The sequence below is a fragment of the Heterocephalus glaber genome, unplaced genomic scaffold (genome assembly GCF_053883595.1).
Source record: "Heterocephalus glaber isolate CG9 unplaced genomic scaffold, H.glaber_assembly_v1.0 deba00001447, whole genome shotgun sequence".
Lineage (NCBI taxonomy): Eukaryota > Metazoa > Chordata > Mammalia > Rodentia > Bathyergidae > Heterocephalus > Heterocephalus glaber.
The window spans coordinates 8,529,644-8,541,582 of NW_028258299.1; the positions used below are offsets into that span (position 1 = coordinate 8,529,644).

Genomic DNA, 11,939 nt, shown 5'->3' on the forward strand with positions numbered 1-11,939 from the left:
ATGGTCTTGCGCTCTCGACGCCCGTGGATGAGCGTGGCGCTGGGACTGGTGCTGGGCTTCACCGCCGCGTCCTGGCTCATCGCCCCCCTGTGAGACTGAACAACAGTTACTCCATTTTGTAATAGGGCCCCAACTTGTCTGCTTCTGTTATGGATCACCAGGTAGACATGGAGTTCCAGGGATGTGCTTGTTGTCGTGCCAGGAAGGTCTGTTGTGCGCGTAGTGTTCCGTCATAATTGCCCAGCTCCATATCTGAATATGTTATCTTAAGGACAATCTGTAACAGGTCTGTTTTATCCCTCTCCGCTTTTGTATTTCTGCTTGCCAACTTCCCTCTAACATCTCCTATAAAAGGACCTCAGGCTCTGAGCCTCTCGCCTCCCTAAGCTTGTAGCTTGGAGAGTGCCCTCTGGCCAGACTAATAAAGGTCTGTTTTCCAACTTGTCCGGTGTGTTCCCTCCCAGGTGATCTTCGCTGTAGTCAGCTCCTCGGAGCATTTGGTAAGGCCCAAGGTCTTACACCCTGGGTGGCTGAGCTGAGCGAGAGGAAGCAACGCGGCTCCACCCTGTGTTCCTAAGGCCGTTCCGCCGCTGGCCCCGGCGCGCAGCAGCCGCTCCCCCAGCCCCAGTCCCGGCCGCGGCAGGAGTGGTCGCCATTCCCCACACGCCAGGAGCTCCAGGGGCAGCCGCTGCCCGAGGAGGCGCCCGGAGTTACCAGTTTTCGGAGCAGTCCCTGGGAGCAGCCACCTCCGCGGCAGCAGCGGCGGCGAAGATGGGAGTCCGAGGGCGCGACGGAGCTTTCTGGCGGCCCAGCGGCCGAAGGCGAACCCGAGGAGGAGGATGGGGGAGCGGCTGCCCAGCGGAGAGGTGGCCGGCCCGGGAGTAGCCACAACGGCAGCGGGGACGGGGCCACCGCCGCCGCGAGCGCCCGACCCCGGGACTCCTGTACGTGGGGGTGATGACCGCTCAGAAGTACCTGGGCAGCCGCGCGCTGGCGGCGCAGCGGACCTGGGCACGCTTCATCCCTGGCTGCGCGGAGTTCTTTTCCAGTCAGCAGTCCCCAACGCCGGCCCGGCCAGGCCCCGCCGCCCGTGCCTGTCATCGCGCTGCCGGGGGTGGATGACTCCTACCCTCCTCAGAAAAAATCCTTCATGATGATCAAGTATATGCACGACCATTACCTGGACAAGTACGAGTGGTTCGTGCGAGCTGACGACGAGGTCTACATCAAAGGCGCTAAGTTAGAAGAGTTTCTTAGAGCCCTGAACAGCAGCAAGCCTCTGTACCTGGGGCAGACGGGCCTGGGGAACATTGAAGAACTGGGGAAGCTGGGGCTGGAGCCCGGAGAGAACTTCTGTATGGGGGGCCCCGGCATGATCTTCAGTGGAGAAGTTCTCAGGAGAATGGTGCCGCGTATCAGCGAATGCCTCCGAGAGATGGACACAGCTCACGAGGACGTGGAAGTAGGAAGATGTGTTCGCCGTTTTGGTGGGGCTCAGTGTGTCTGGTCTTATGAGGTAAGCCTTGAGCTGTGAGGACAATGTTCAGGTAATACAGGTGCCTGCCATTTCATGACCGGGGGCAGTGATTTTGTTTATTCCGTCTGCGTTTTTGCTTAGAAATGATAGTAGTAGCTTTTTATGGGCAGAAGGATGATGGTGGGAGACACCTTTCTCATGAGAAGTAAATCTGGTCTAAGGCTCTGGTGTTTGCATGACCTTTAACTGAGAGCACTAGCCCAGACAGGTGGTCACATCTCTGGGGCTACTGCTTCCTTGGCTTGCTTTGCTGGTGTTCTTTAATTTATATCTATATCCATGTTCTGTCTCTAACAAGAGGATTACTTTTATTTTATTTAACTGTAGCTTTTATCATTTAGTACTACTGTGTTGCCACTTTTATTTATTTATTTATTGGTTTTATATATATGTATATTGGTTATATATATAAATATATATATGACATCTATTGTGTTCAAATAGCTCAAATATGAAGTTTCATTGGAGATTTTCAAGGGGAAAGTTTAACATATTTTTAAAAGCATAGGAAAGTTAACTAAGAATGTATCACTTACAGGTCTATTAACAATATCTTAACCACACTATTTAATAATTTGTTGGACATCTAAAATTTGCTGAATGTCTAAAACACATGTGGAAAAATGTTCTGAAAGTGTTATTTAAATGCTCAGTATTTTAACTGGTTCCCTAAACTTTGTTTATGCCTATCCTTTGCCAATTTCTGAACACCAAACATTATTTAAAGCATTTGAGTTATAATTCGTTATGATACTGCAGTAATTAGTTTTATAAGGTATTCTGGGATTTTTTTCCTTTGGAAATTGATTTTGAAATGAAATAGAATTTTACTTAAATATATTTAATTTCCAAAAAGATAATCTTAGTAAAAAGTTTATTTAACATTTAAGTTGCATATTACAGTTTTTAGTATAGTTTTTTTTTTCGGGTATTTGGAGTTTGGTACTCAGTGCATACCTTTGTAAATTAATTTTAATTCATTTGCTTACTTTTTCAAATATTTTATGTCACTTATACAGAAGAATTGTTCTATGAAAATATGTCCTCTGTGAAATTGCTATACCTCACAGTCACACAATTCCATTTTTCTTGTAGATGTATAATGCCACTTTAGTTAATTGTGCTTTTATAGGCATTTTGGTAATTATACTACAGGGAAGTATTTTCTATACTTACTACAGAATAAGAAAATTATTGATAATTAGTTATTTGCAGTATATTTTATGTAAATTAAAATGATTAAATATCTAAATTCTTTTGACAATAAAATAATAAATTTTCTTTTACAAAAAAAAAAAAATTCAAATATTCTCCTCCAGAAAGGCAAGACCTAGCCAAATGCTTAATGTCTAAAGGACTAAGCACAAAGCTCCCAGAATTGATTCTAATAAGCCTAATGTAAAAGGTCCTTGAACACGAGATTTTAATTTTTTAAGCATCCCGAAGGATGATGCTCATAAATATTCTGTTGTGGATTGCTAAGGTGAGCAGTAAGTGGAAATGTAAATGTCTCAAAGGACTCCTCATTGAGTGTGGCTTGTCTGACCTATCTTTGATAAGGCAGCACCACTTCAGCACTGACTGTAGATGGAGAGGACGGAGGAGGATGTGGCCAAGAATCCTCTCCCTCATTTTTATCCCCTCCTCATGATGAACTAGGTGTCCGATATTTCCTTGTACTCAAAGGACAAAGGACTGCACAGACAAAACTCCATACAAAGAAAGTATCAGGGGGTATAGCAGAGCCTTGGGAATGAGAATGATTTAAATTCTTTTCCACTTGTTACCAATGCTCCATATCTAACCTGCCAATCTAAGGGAACCAAGGATTATATTTGATAATGTCTTGAAACATAAACAATTGAGTACTAATTTAAACACCAGACTGACGCAGCATTCTTCTTCTTCTTTTTTTTTTTTTTGGTACCAGAGATCAAACTCAGGACCTTGCACTTGCAAGGCAGGCAGCAGCACCACTGAGCTAAATCCCCAGCCCTGCAACAGCATTTTTAACAAATGGGCATAGCATTGCTCTTTGATTGATGAATTCTGCCTCTTTAACCTGGTTGAGAAAGTTTTCTGTGTAGACTTACTTCTGTTTCTTGCCAGCCAGCTTGTCTCCACTGAGAGACTTCCTGTCACTAATTCATGGATCCTTCTGCTCAGGCAGATCGTTCCTGGTAAGATCCCCATTCAGGTACCACTTGTAGGACCCACACTACAAGTTTATCCAGACCTGGGGATGAATAGATATTAAAGACAGAAGACAAAAGACAATTTAGAAGAAGGGGGACCAGAGGACTGTTGCCTCAGTGGACAAAAGAATGCTGAAATGGCAGTATTCCTCACTTTTATTAGACTCACACAAAGAAGGAAGCAAGCATACAGTCCAGGCTTAGAGGAGAGTTCATTAGATTCTCATAATTGGCAGACAGCACCCAAATGTGTATTTTCTTTAATCAGGCTTCAGTTGCAGTTGACTCTCTCCTTGAAACTGCCTGGCACCGGCATGCTAGTGAGCAAAGAGGGAGGAATGGCTTACTATCTCCTCCCTCGGTTTTCGAGGAGAGTACAACCCAGGCCTCTGCCTTTACACCTAGTTTCCCACAGGACTCAACCTCAAACTGGCAACAATCCTTCTACCTCAGCCTCCCAAGTGCTGAGATCACAGGTTTGCACCAGTACTCCCCTCAACAGCCTGTCTTAGGAAAGGTAGAATACTAGGGACAAGAAGGGAGTGGTTACTAAAGGCTGTCATTCCAGTACTGGGAGGTTGAGGAAAGAGGATGCTGAGTTGGAGCCAGCCTGGGCCACAGAGCAAGTTCCAGACCAGGAAGGTGTGTATAATGAGACTCTGACTCCTAAAACTTTTTTGAGAAGGAAAAAAAAACCCAGCCACATTTCCTAAGAGATTTCTGTTCTATTGTTTGGGTGGGTTACTTCACTATATTCATAAAGTTGCTTAACTTCAATATTTTCCTTTCTTGTTTTCCTATGTTTGTTTGAATACTCAAGTTTTCAACAATTCTTCTATATCTTTTTTCCTTTTTCATTTTGTTTGCTTGAGAGCCTTTTGCTATGAAAGTCAGACTGGCCTCAAACTTGCAATGGAATCTGGGCTGGTTTCAACCCCCAATTTTTTGTCTGTGTTAAAAATGGTGAGATAAAAAAAATGGTGAGATAAATAGTAATGTGCCACCTCTCCAGGAAAGTAATCATTTCCATGAATTGTTTCTTGAGTCATGGTTAACTATGTAGTTCAGGCAGGGCTTGAACTCACTATATAACCAGGCTTGCTTCAAACTAGTGGTGATCTTTCTACCTCAGGCTCTGAGTGCTGAGACTATAAGCATGCACCACCATACTTAGCCCAGGAACAAATGTCCTTTTACGGTGATGCTTTATGGTTCCTTTTTCCCAGTTAATCTCAGGACTACATCAAAACCTTTCCTGTGCCACTCTCAAAATTATCACAACCCACAGTGGTAAACATCAGTGATGTAGAAAAAAACAATACTGAATCCTTCCCTGTTCCAGTATCCATAATTCACTTTCCTGTATGATCATCTGATTCCTCTCTTAAAGTGAAAAATGACAAAAATTCCCATCAGGATTAACTGCATATAGGAACAGGGTTTAATCACACATTTGGTGTTGATTGGAAAATATCTTTAGAACAGGAAAGTTGTACTTAGATCAATTTCAAAAAAGAAATGGTCAAGGGAATACCTTGAGAGGACACAAGGGAGATACCAGGAATCCCAGAAGATGGGACTCCACTGCCTAGTCCTCTGGGAGTCCTGAGCATCCTGTCAGCCTCCTCCAGATCTGCTAAGTCACTCACCCTCAAAATGACGTCCCATCTGGCCTGCCCTCAGCCAGTCTAGAACAGTGACCTGCTGCCAGAGTTGGCAAGCAGTGCTTCACATTTTCTGTCTTCCCAGGTGAACAGACTCAAGTAAGGTTTAGATTTTCCTTCTCAATGACATTGGCTTTCATGGCAGTTGTTCTCCTTTCTATTTGGTTTGTCAGTTTAAAATGTCTTTAATAAGCAGGAATTCAGAATGTTTTTGTTTTCTTCAAGGAGAAATGTCCAGACAGTATCTTAGTTCCTTTCGCATCACTGAAACACAGTACTCAACACCCACCATTTAAAGGAGGAAATATTTATTTGGACCCAAAGTTGGGTGATGCCAAGACAGAGCGGCTTGGCAGAGGGGCATGGAAGGCAGGAAGCAGCAAGTGATCAAGGGAGAAGGCAGGATACATAATACCCTCCTAGGCAATGCACACAGTGAAGCACCTCTTCTCCCCAGGACTTACCTCCCAACATCATACACAGCTATCAATGAATATCTCACAACCATGATGCTTTCACCTCCCAAGGTATGCTCCTGTGAGCATGTGATGCTTTCAAGGGATGTGTAGACGTAAAACATAAGAGAAAGTGTCTCCCTATAAAGCTTAGGCACATCACTCAGGAAGCTGAGGGAGGAGGATTGCTGTGAGATGCCGGGGTACCGAGTTCAAGGCCAGTTTGAACTACACAGTTAGGCCCTAACTCAAAAAACAAAATATGAAAAGAAATAAAAAATAAAGCTAAAGGTATTCTAGAAGAAACCATAGAGTTTAGGCTGAACTCGAGATCACCTGACTTCAGCCACTCCATTGATGAGATTACAAACATTTGCCAGTACACCTAGCTTGTGCTTTTTTCTTTTGTGTATTTTTTCATGACTGAAGGTGGTTAGATAGGTGAGGCTTTTAAGTACATTCACAAGGAGGATTCAAGAGGTCTTGGTCATAGCTGAGTGGGGTCAAACAAGGAGCTTCCAGATGTGGAAAATGGTGACAATGGAAACAGTGGCAAATGCAGGAGTCTGAGCTTGCATCCTGCCACAGGGACAAGAAGTAGGGATTCCTCTGGATCCAAGGAGAAAAGAAAGATACAGCAGAGTGGAGAAGGACACAGCTGGTGTCTGGAGTGAGGAGTAAAAACACAGGTGGGGAGCTGGGATTTGGTAAATTCTGAGACTCTGTCCTATTCTACCCATAGGAGGTGGAAAATGCAAGGGCCAGATTTGCAGAATGAGCATCAGAAGTGTAAAAGTGGGTTCCTGAACTAGGGCCAGTGCCAGCTCACCTGAGGCCATGAGCAATCGAGCAATGGAGAACCAAATAGGGATGGGGCAAGCAGCCCTTGCAGGTGTTCACAGCCCTGTGCCTCAAGCAAAACCCAGGCAGAGTCCTTTCTTCCCTCTGCCAGGGGGAAATGGGAGCAAAGATTTGTTGGAGCGGTGCTGTAGAAATCTGCACATTTTCTGCATTTCCCTTCCACAGCTTTGGAAAAATCTTAGGGTTCTTGGAACTAGAGTATGACTAAGATGGAGGAGAGCACTCTACCTTGAATCCATCTATTATGCCCATTTTGATGCTCACTTGGGCCAGAAAAGCAAGCTGGAAAACCTTCTGTCCCACATCTGGATAACTTTCTGTAACTCCGCAAAAGAGAAGGAACAGTTATCACCCAGGTAAGCCTGTAGATTCTTAAGTTGGAATTCTGACAGAATCTATATGGATACTGTCTTCCACCTAACAGGCCACATAGACTGGATGTTCATTTGAGACTGGATGGAGAACATTGTCTGCTAATCAGAGCACAAGTTCAGGTTGTCCTTGAACTCATTATGCAGCATAGGCTACCCTTGAACTCATGGCAATCCTCCAGCTTCAGACTCCTGAGTGCTGGAATTACAAAGGTGAACCACCATGCCTGGCAGAACATCATTGTTCTGTATTCTGGAGAATTAGTGGACACCTGCTATTTGCCAACCACTGGGAAAATAACTATGATAGAGACACAAGGTGGTCAATGAATACTTTGAATTCTACCCTATCTGAATTTGAAGTCCAACATGCACACCCATGGAAATGCACAGTTAAACTGGGTTAGAGTGTCTCTGGAACTGCCATACTGCTAGGAAGGCAGATATAGGGGGCTGTGATCTAGTGGATATGGGACAGTGGTTTTTATAGAAAGTGTCTAAGCTTTGATTATGAGAAATAGGGAAGAGAGAGCATTGGAGAGGGGACAGACTTCACCCCTGTACAATCAACAGGTGATCGCCATGCTCAACAGTCATGTGATGGGGAGTGACCCACTTTCTATGTTCCTGTCTGAAAAATCTTCTCTGGAAACAAAATGAGTAGATGGGAAGTCACAGAATTCTGGATCTGAGAGCAAGAAGCAGGAGTGCATTAATGGGAACAGGAGCACAAGCTTTGGTGAAGACACAGGGGTGAGACTGAGCCCTACTTTGGGCAACCACAGTCTATATGCACAGATTATGTTTGGTTTTGTCTTTTGCACCTGTCTCCTTTTCTCCTCATCTAGCCAGAACGTTGGATATTTATTTACCAATGAAGAAAGGGGACTTTAGGGCCTGGAGATTTAGCTCAGTGGTGCTGCCGCCTGCCTTGCAAATGCAAAGTCTCTGTGTTTGATCCCTGGTACCAAAAAAGAAATAAAAAGAAAGAAAGAGGACTTTGCTGTGCATAGTGTGTGGAGAGAGAAGGGTTGAAACAACCCTGAGCCTTTTGAAATTCTTGAGTCAGATAAGAACATAATGAGCCAGGATATGAACCTGGTGCGAAAACAAGGATGTTGACTTTTAAAGAGAACAACAAATATAGAAAGGATTTGAAGGTCTGCTGGACAAGAAAGTAACATTCCCAGAATTGTAAAGATATAATTGACCTTTTCTCTGTAAAAATAATTAGTCACCAGGTCATGAGGGGAGGAAGGGAGGGAGGCTGTGGGTGATGAAGGAGGATATATAAAAAGGCTCAATAAAGTGGGAAGGAGAAGGCTCTCCCTCTCCTCTCCTTTCCTTTTTTCTCGAATTGATGTTGTTTTTCTTAATTCTCACCCCTCTCCTCAGGTACTGTTCGTCTAGTGACAGCTGGCTCCGTCAATAGTGGCACATGTCTGGAATCCCAGCACTTGAGATGCCGAGCCAGGAGGTTTGCTGCAAGTTCAAGACCAGTCTGGTCCACAGAGTGATTTCAAGGCCCACTTGAACTACATAGTGAGACACGTTCTCAAAAGAAGAAAAAGAAATGAAATGAGACTTTCCAATAGGTGATTGAGTCACACAAATACAGATGAAAACCCATGGCTTAAAGCAGGGCAGGTTAGATGAGCAATGTGTTCAACACACAGCAGTATGTGGCCATTGTCATGTGATCAGAGACCTTTGATGCAATTGTTCCTCTCTAACCTGTGGTCTTTCTCTACCACCCACATCTTGTTACCTCCCATTTAACCCACAGTGTCTCTCAAAGGTGCTTGGAGATTCCCTTGGGTACCCACGCAATCACTACATATGTACTCCGGGGTCAGACTGGAAGCACTTGTCCCAGTGCCTGACCATCCACCAGCTGGAGCTCCTGGACCTCACTGGTATCAAAATAGCCCACTGTGAGTCTCTCTGAGCTGTGCTAAAGGAGACTGCAGCCACTCTGACAATGCTAGGCTTCATCCACTCTAGAATCCTGGACCTCGAGTTCAGTGCATCCTGCGTGCCCTGAGCCTCTGTGACCAGCTCTCTACCTTCAGCTTCCATGTGATCCAAAACTCCATGTCATCCTTGAGGGAGACTGCAATTTTGATTATGCCCAAAGTGGGCTGCTGTAAGCAGTGCAGGCTGTAAAGAGTTAACCCCATAATTGTGTTGTTTATAGAAGTAAGTCCAGCTGAAGCCTATGTGCCGAGGTCAGAGTAACTCCCATCCAAATTCTGTTCCCACATCTAAAACATTCTTAACTAGAAGGACAATGTTTTAATTACAACCATATATTTTGTCTGTTGTGTTCCTAATATGAGAATGGTTTGTCTTGTAGTATATGAGGCTTGCTTACATTGATTTCCATAGAAACTGCATGACTGTGCATTCTTGCATGTAGTTTCTTCCTCAAGCATCACTTGTCTTTACTCCAATTGATTACCAATAAAAATAAGTGGCTTGGACGGATCAGCAACTTTGTTGGTTGCACTGGCATTGGTTATTCTGGTGATCCTCTTTCTGTCTCTCTTAGTTCTTTTAGTCTTTTTCCCCCTCAGGCCTCTGTTGTACACTGAGTAGGAGTCTGGAGCCTACTGCAGAGGTTTCCAGTAATGTTTCAGGGGTCCCCAGTAATCCTGAAGGACCTGCTTCCCCATGCTGTTGGACTGGGCCACTTCATCCTGGAGCTGTGTTTTCTCCCTCTGCAGAACTCTCAGTGATTTACTCTGCACAGCAGCAGTTGGGCCCAGGACTGTTTGAGTAGATAGAGTCACTTAGGGACTTCAGACCACCTGAGAAAGTCTTAGTCTGTACCTTACCCTTCTGACTGCCACGAGCAGGTGTCCTGTACCTTGGAGGCTAGTCCTACCTGTGCATGAAGAGCCCATGTCACTGTCAGGATTTCAAGCCCTGTCTCTGTCATCCCACTGCATAGTTGGTGGTATATATCAAAAGCTGGGCCCTTGGGAAAGAGCTTAGGGTATAGGTACTTTGTACAGTGGACATAGAAAGCACTATTTCAGTGGAATTGGAAAAGGAAAGAGGATGCAGCAGGTGTCAGTGCTGAATGGGAAATGTCGTCCTGGAAGTAGAAAGGAAATTAAGAGACATGTGTCTTGTGGAATCACAAATGGGAATCTGAGATTCTACACCATCTTTCAACCCTAATGCTTACATGAGGGAGTGACTCCTGTAGTGATGATTGTAAAGAAATAGTAAGAAGTAATAGAAGGTCAAGGTTAACCCACGGGTGTCTGCTACAATTAACAGATTTCCTGGCTTAAACATCAGGAATTTCCAGACCAATGGGAGACAAAAAGGCTTCCAGCAGTATATGGTCCACAATGTTTAGCCCCAGGAACTCACACCCTCAGAATGAACTGTGGCACATGGTGGTTACCTTCCATTCTTTCCTTCTCTCAGGGCCTTGCTCCCTCCTTGCTACTGTCTGATGCTCTTCAGTGGCTCTGAACAAGGTGCCTACGCAGGCCTGGGATGTCCATGTGGGCAGTGAGCTCAAGCCCTGCAAGTAAGATCCTTTGCAGGGGACTCAATTCTACCAGACATCCAGCCCTGGGCCCCGTCTTGGCCCTCATGTGGATGTAAAAGCCCAGGTCCTGGCCTTTGCCTATGCTGGGAAATACTTGTGTGGAAAGGCAGGCTCAGTTCCCAGTTCTGCAGGTGATGTCAACACTGTACACAGGCTGGATCCCTGACCTCCTCAACCTGTCCCATCCACCCTTGTAGATAGGAGTCCCTCTAGAATAAGATGAGGAGGGGTTGGTAAAGACATGCACATGACCCCATCTGTATTGGACTGAGTGGTCAGTGGTCTGTCCTTAGAGCATTGACCTTCCTTCACACTGATGTTCCTCAACTCAGGAATTGCTTCTCTCTCTCTCTCTCTCTCTCTCTCTCTCTCTCTCTCTCTCTCTCTCTTCTTTCTCTCTCTCTTTATCAATTTTTGTTTTTGAGTCAGGTTTCACTCAGTCCACAAGGCTAGACTTAAAAACACTTGAAAATGAATAGTAACAGTTTCCTGTAAACTCAGTTTCCTCTAAATTAGCTAAATAACTAATTTCCTTTAAACTCTCTACCCTCAAAGCTACCTATTTAAAATAAGTCCCTGTGTATTGCTTATCCATGAGGCCAAAACAAGAAAGCAAGTTGCACTGCAAAGAAGGATCTCAAATCAGATCACAGCCTGGAAATCTTAGCCACATGCTCTCTGAAAATACAAAGAAAAGGGCTAGGGGTTTAGCTCAGTGGTAAAGCACTTGGTCCAGCACTTGTACAGGACCTAGGTTCCCTGTGAACCACCCTTTCCCCAAAAAAACAATAACAGGAAAATTTTTTCATATTTTAAATTGTGGAAAGTAAAGTCTTATTAAAATCACCCATGTCCAATGTCATGACCTCAGCACTTACTTCTCCTTGAGTATTTTTCTTGATTCACTATACTGAAGCATTGATCTAAATCTTGAAGACCAACATCCCTCTTGGGGGCCCCTGTTTACTTTCATGAGTGGGCACAGGGTCAATAGTCAGATACCATAACATCTGGCTCTTCCTTAGTTACTTCTATGGCTTTTCTTTGGGTTAATCTAAGGTTTTTAACTTAAAATACTTGTCAAAGACTCACTCTCTAGAGTTTCTTTGAGAATTTCAAGAATTGTAATGTGGAATATGCATGCTAAGGCAAGCCATTGATGAACTCAATGGGGAAAAGACAAAAGGGGAAGCGTTTTGAGAGAAAACAATCCCATATAAGCTACATTAAACAAAAAGCATTGATGGCAGGTGTTTGCGGTACTAGGAGTACACTCAGGGCCTGGAAC

At 44.4% G+C, this 11,939-nt stretch overlaps 1 pseudogene across 1 annotated transcript; it reads left to right on the forward strand.

The window, feature by feature from the left end:
• LOC101705121 (chondroitin sulfate synthase 3-like) lies at window positions 1-9,566 on the forward strand (annotated as a pseudogene). Its single transcript, XR_015452496.1, has 4 exons — window positions 1-89; window positions 203-206; window positions 395-1,516; window positions 8,479-9,566. The product of XR_015452496.1 is annotated as a chondroitin sulfate synthase 3-like (transcript).
• Window positions 9,567-11,939: the final 2,373 nt, after the last annotated feature.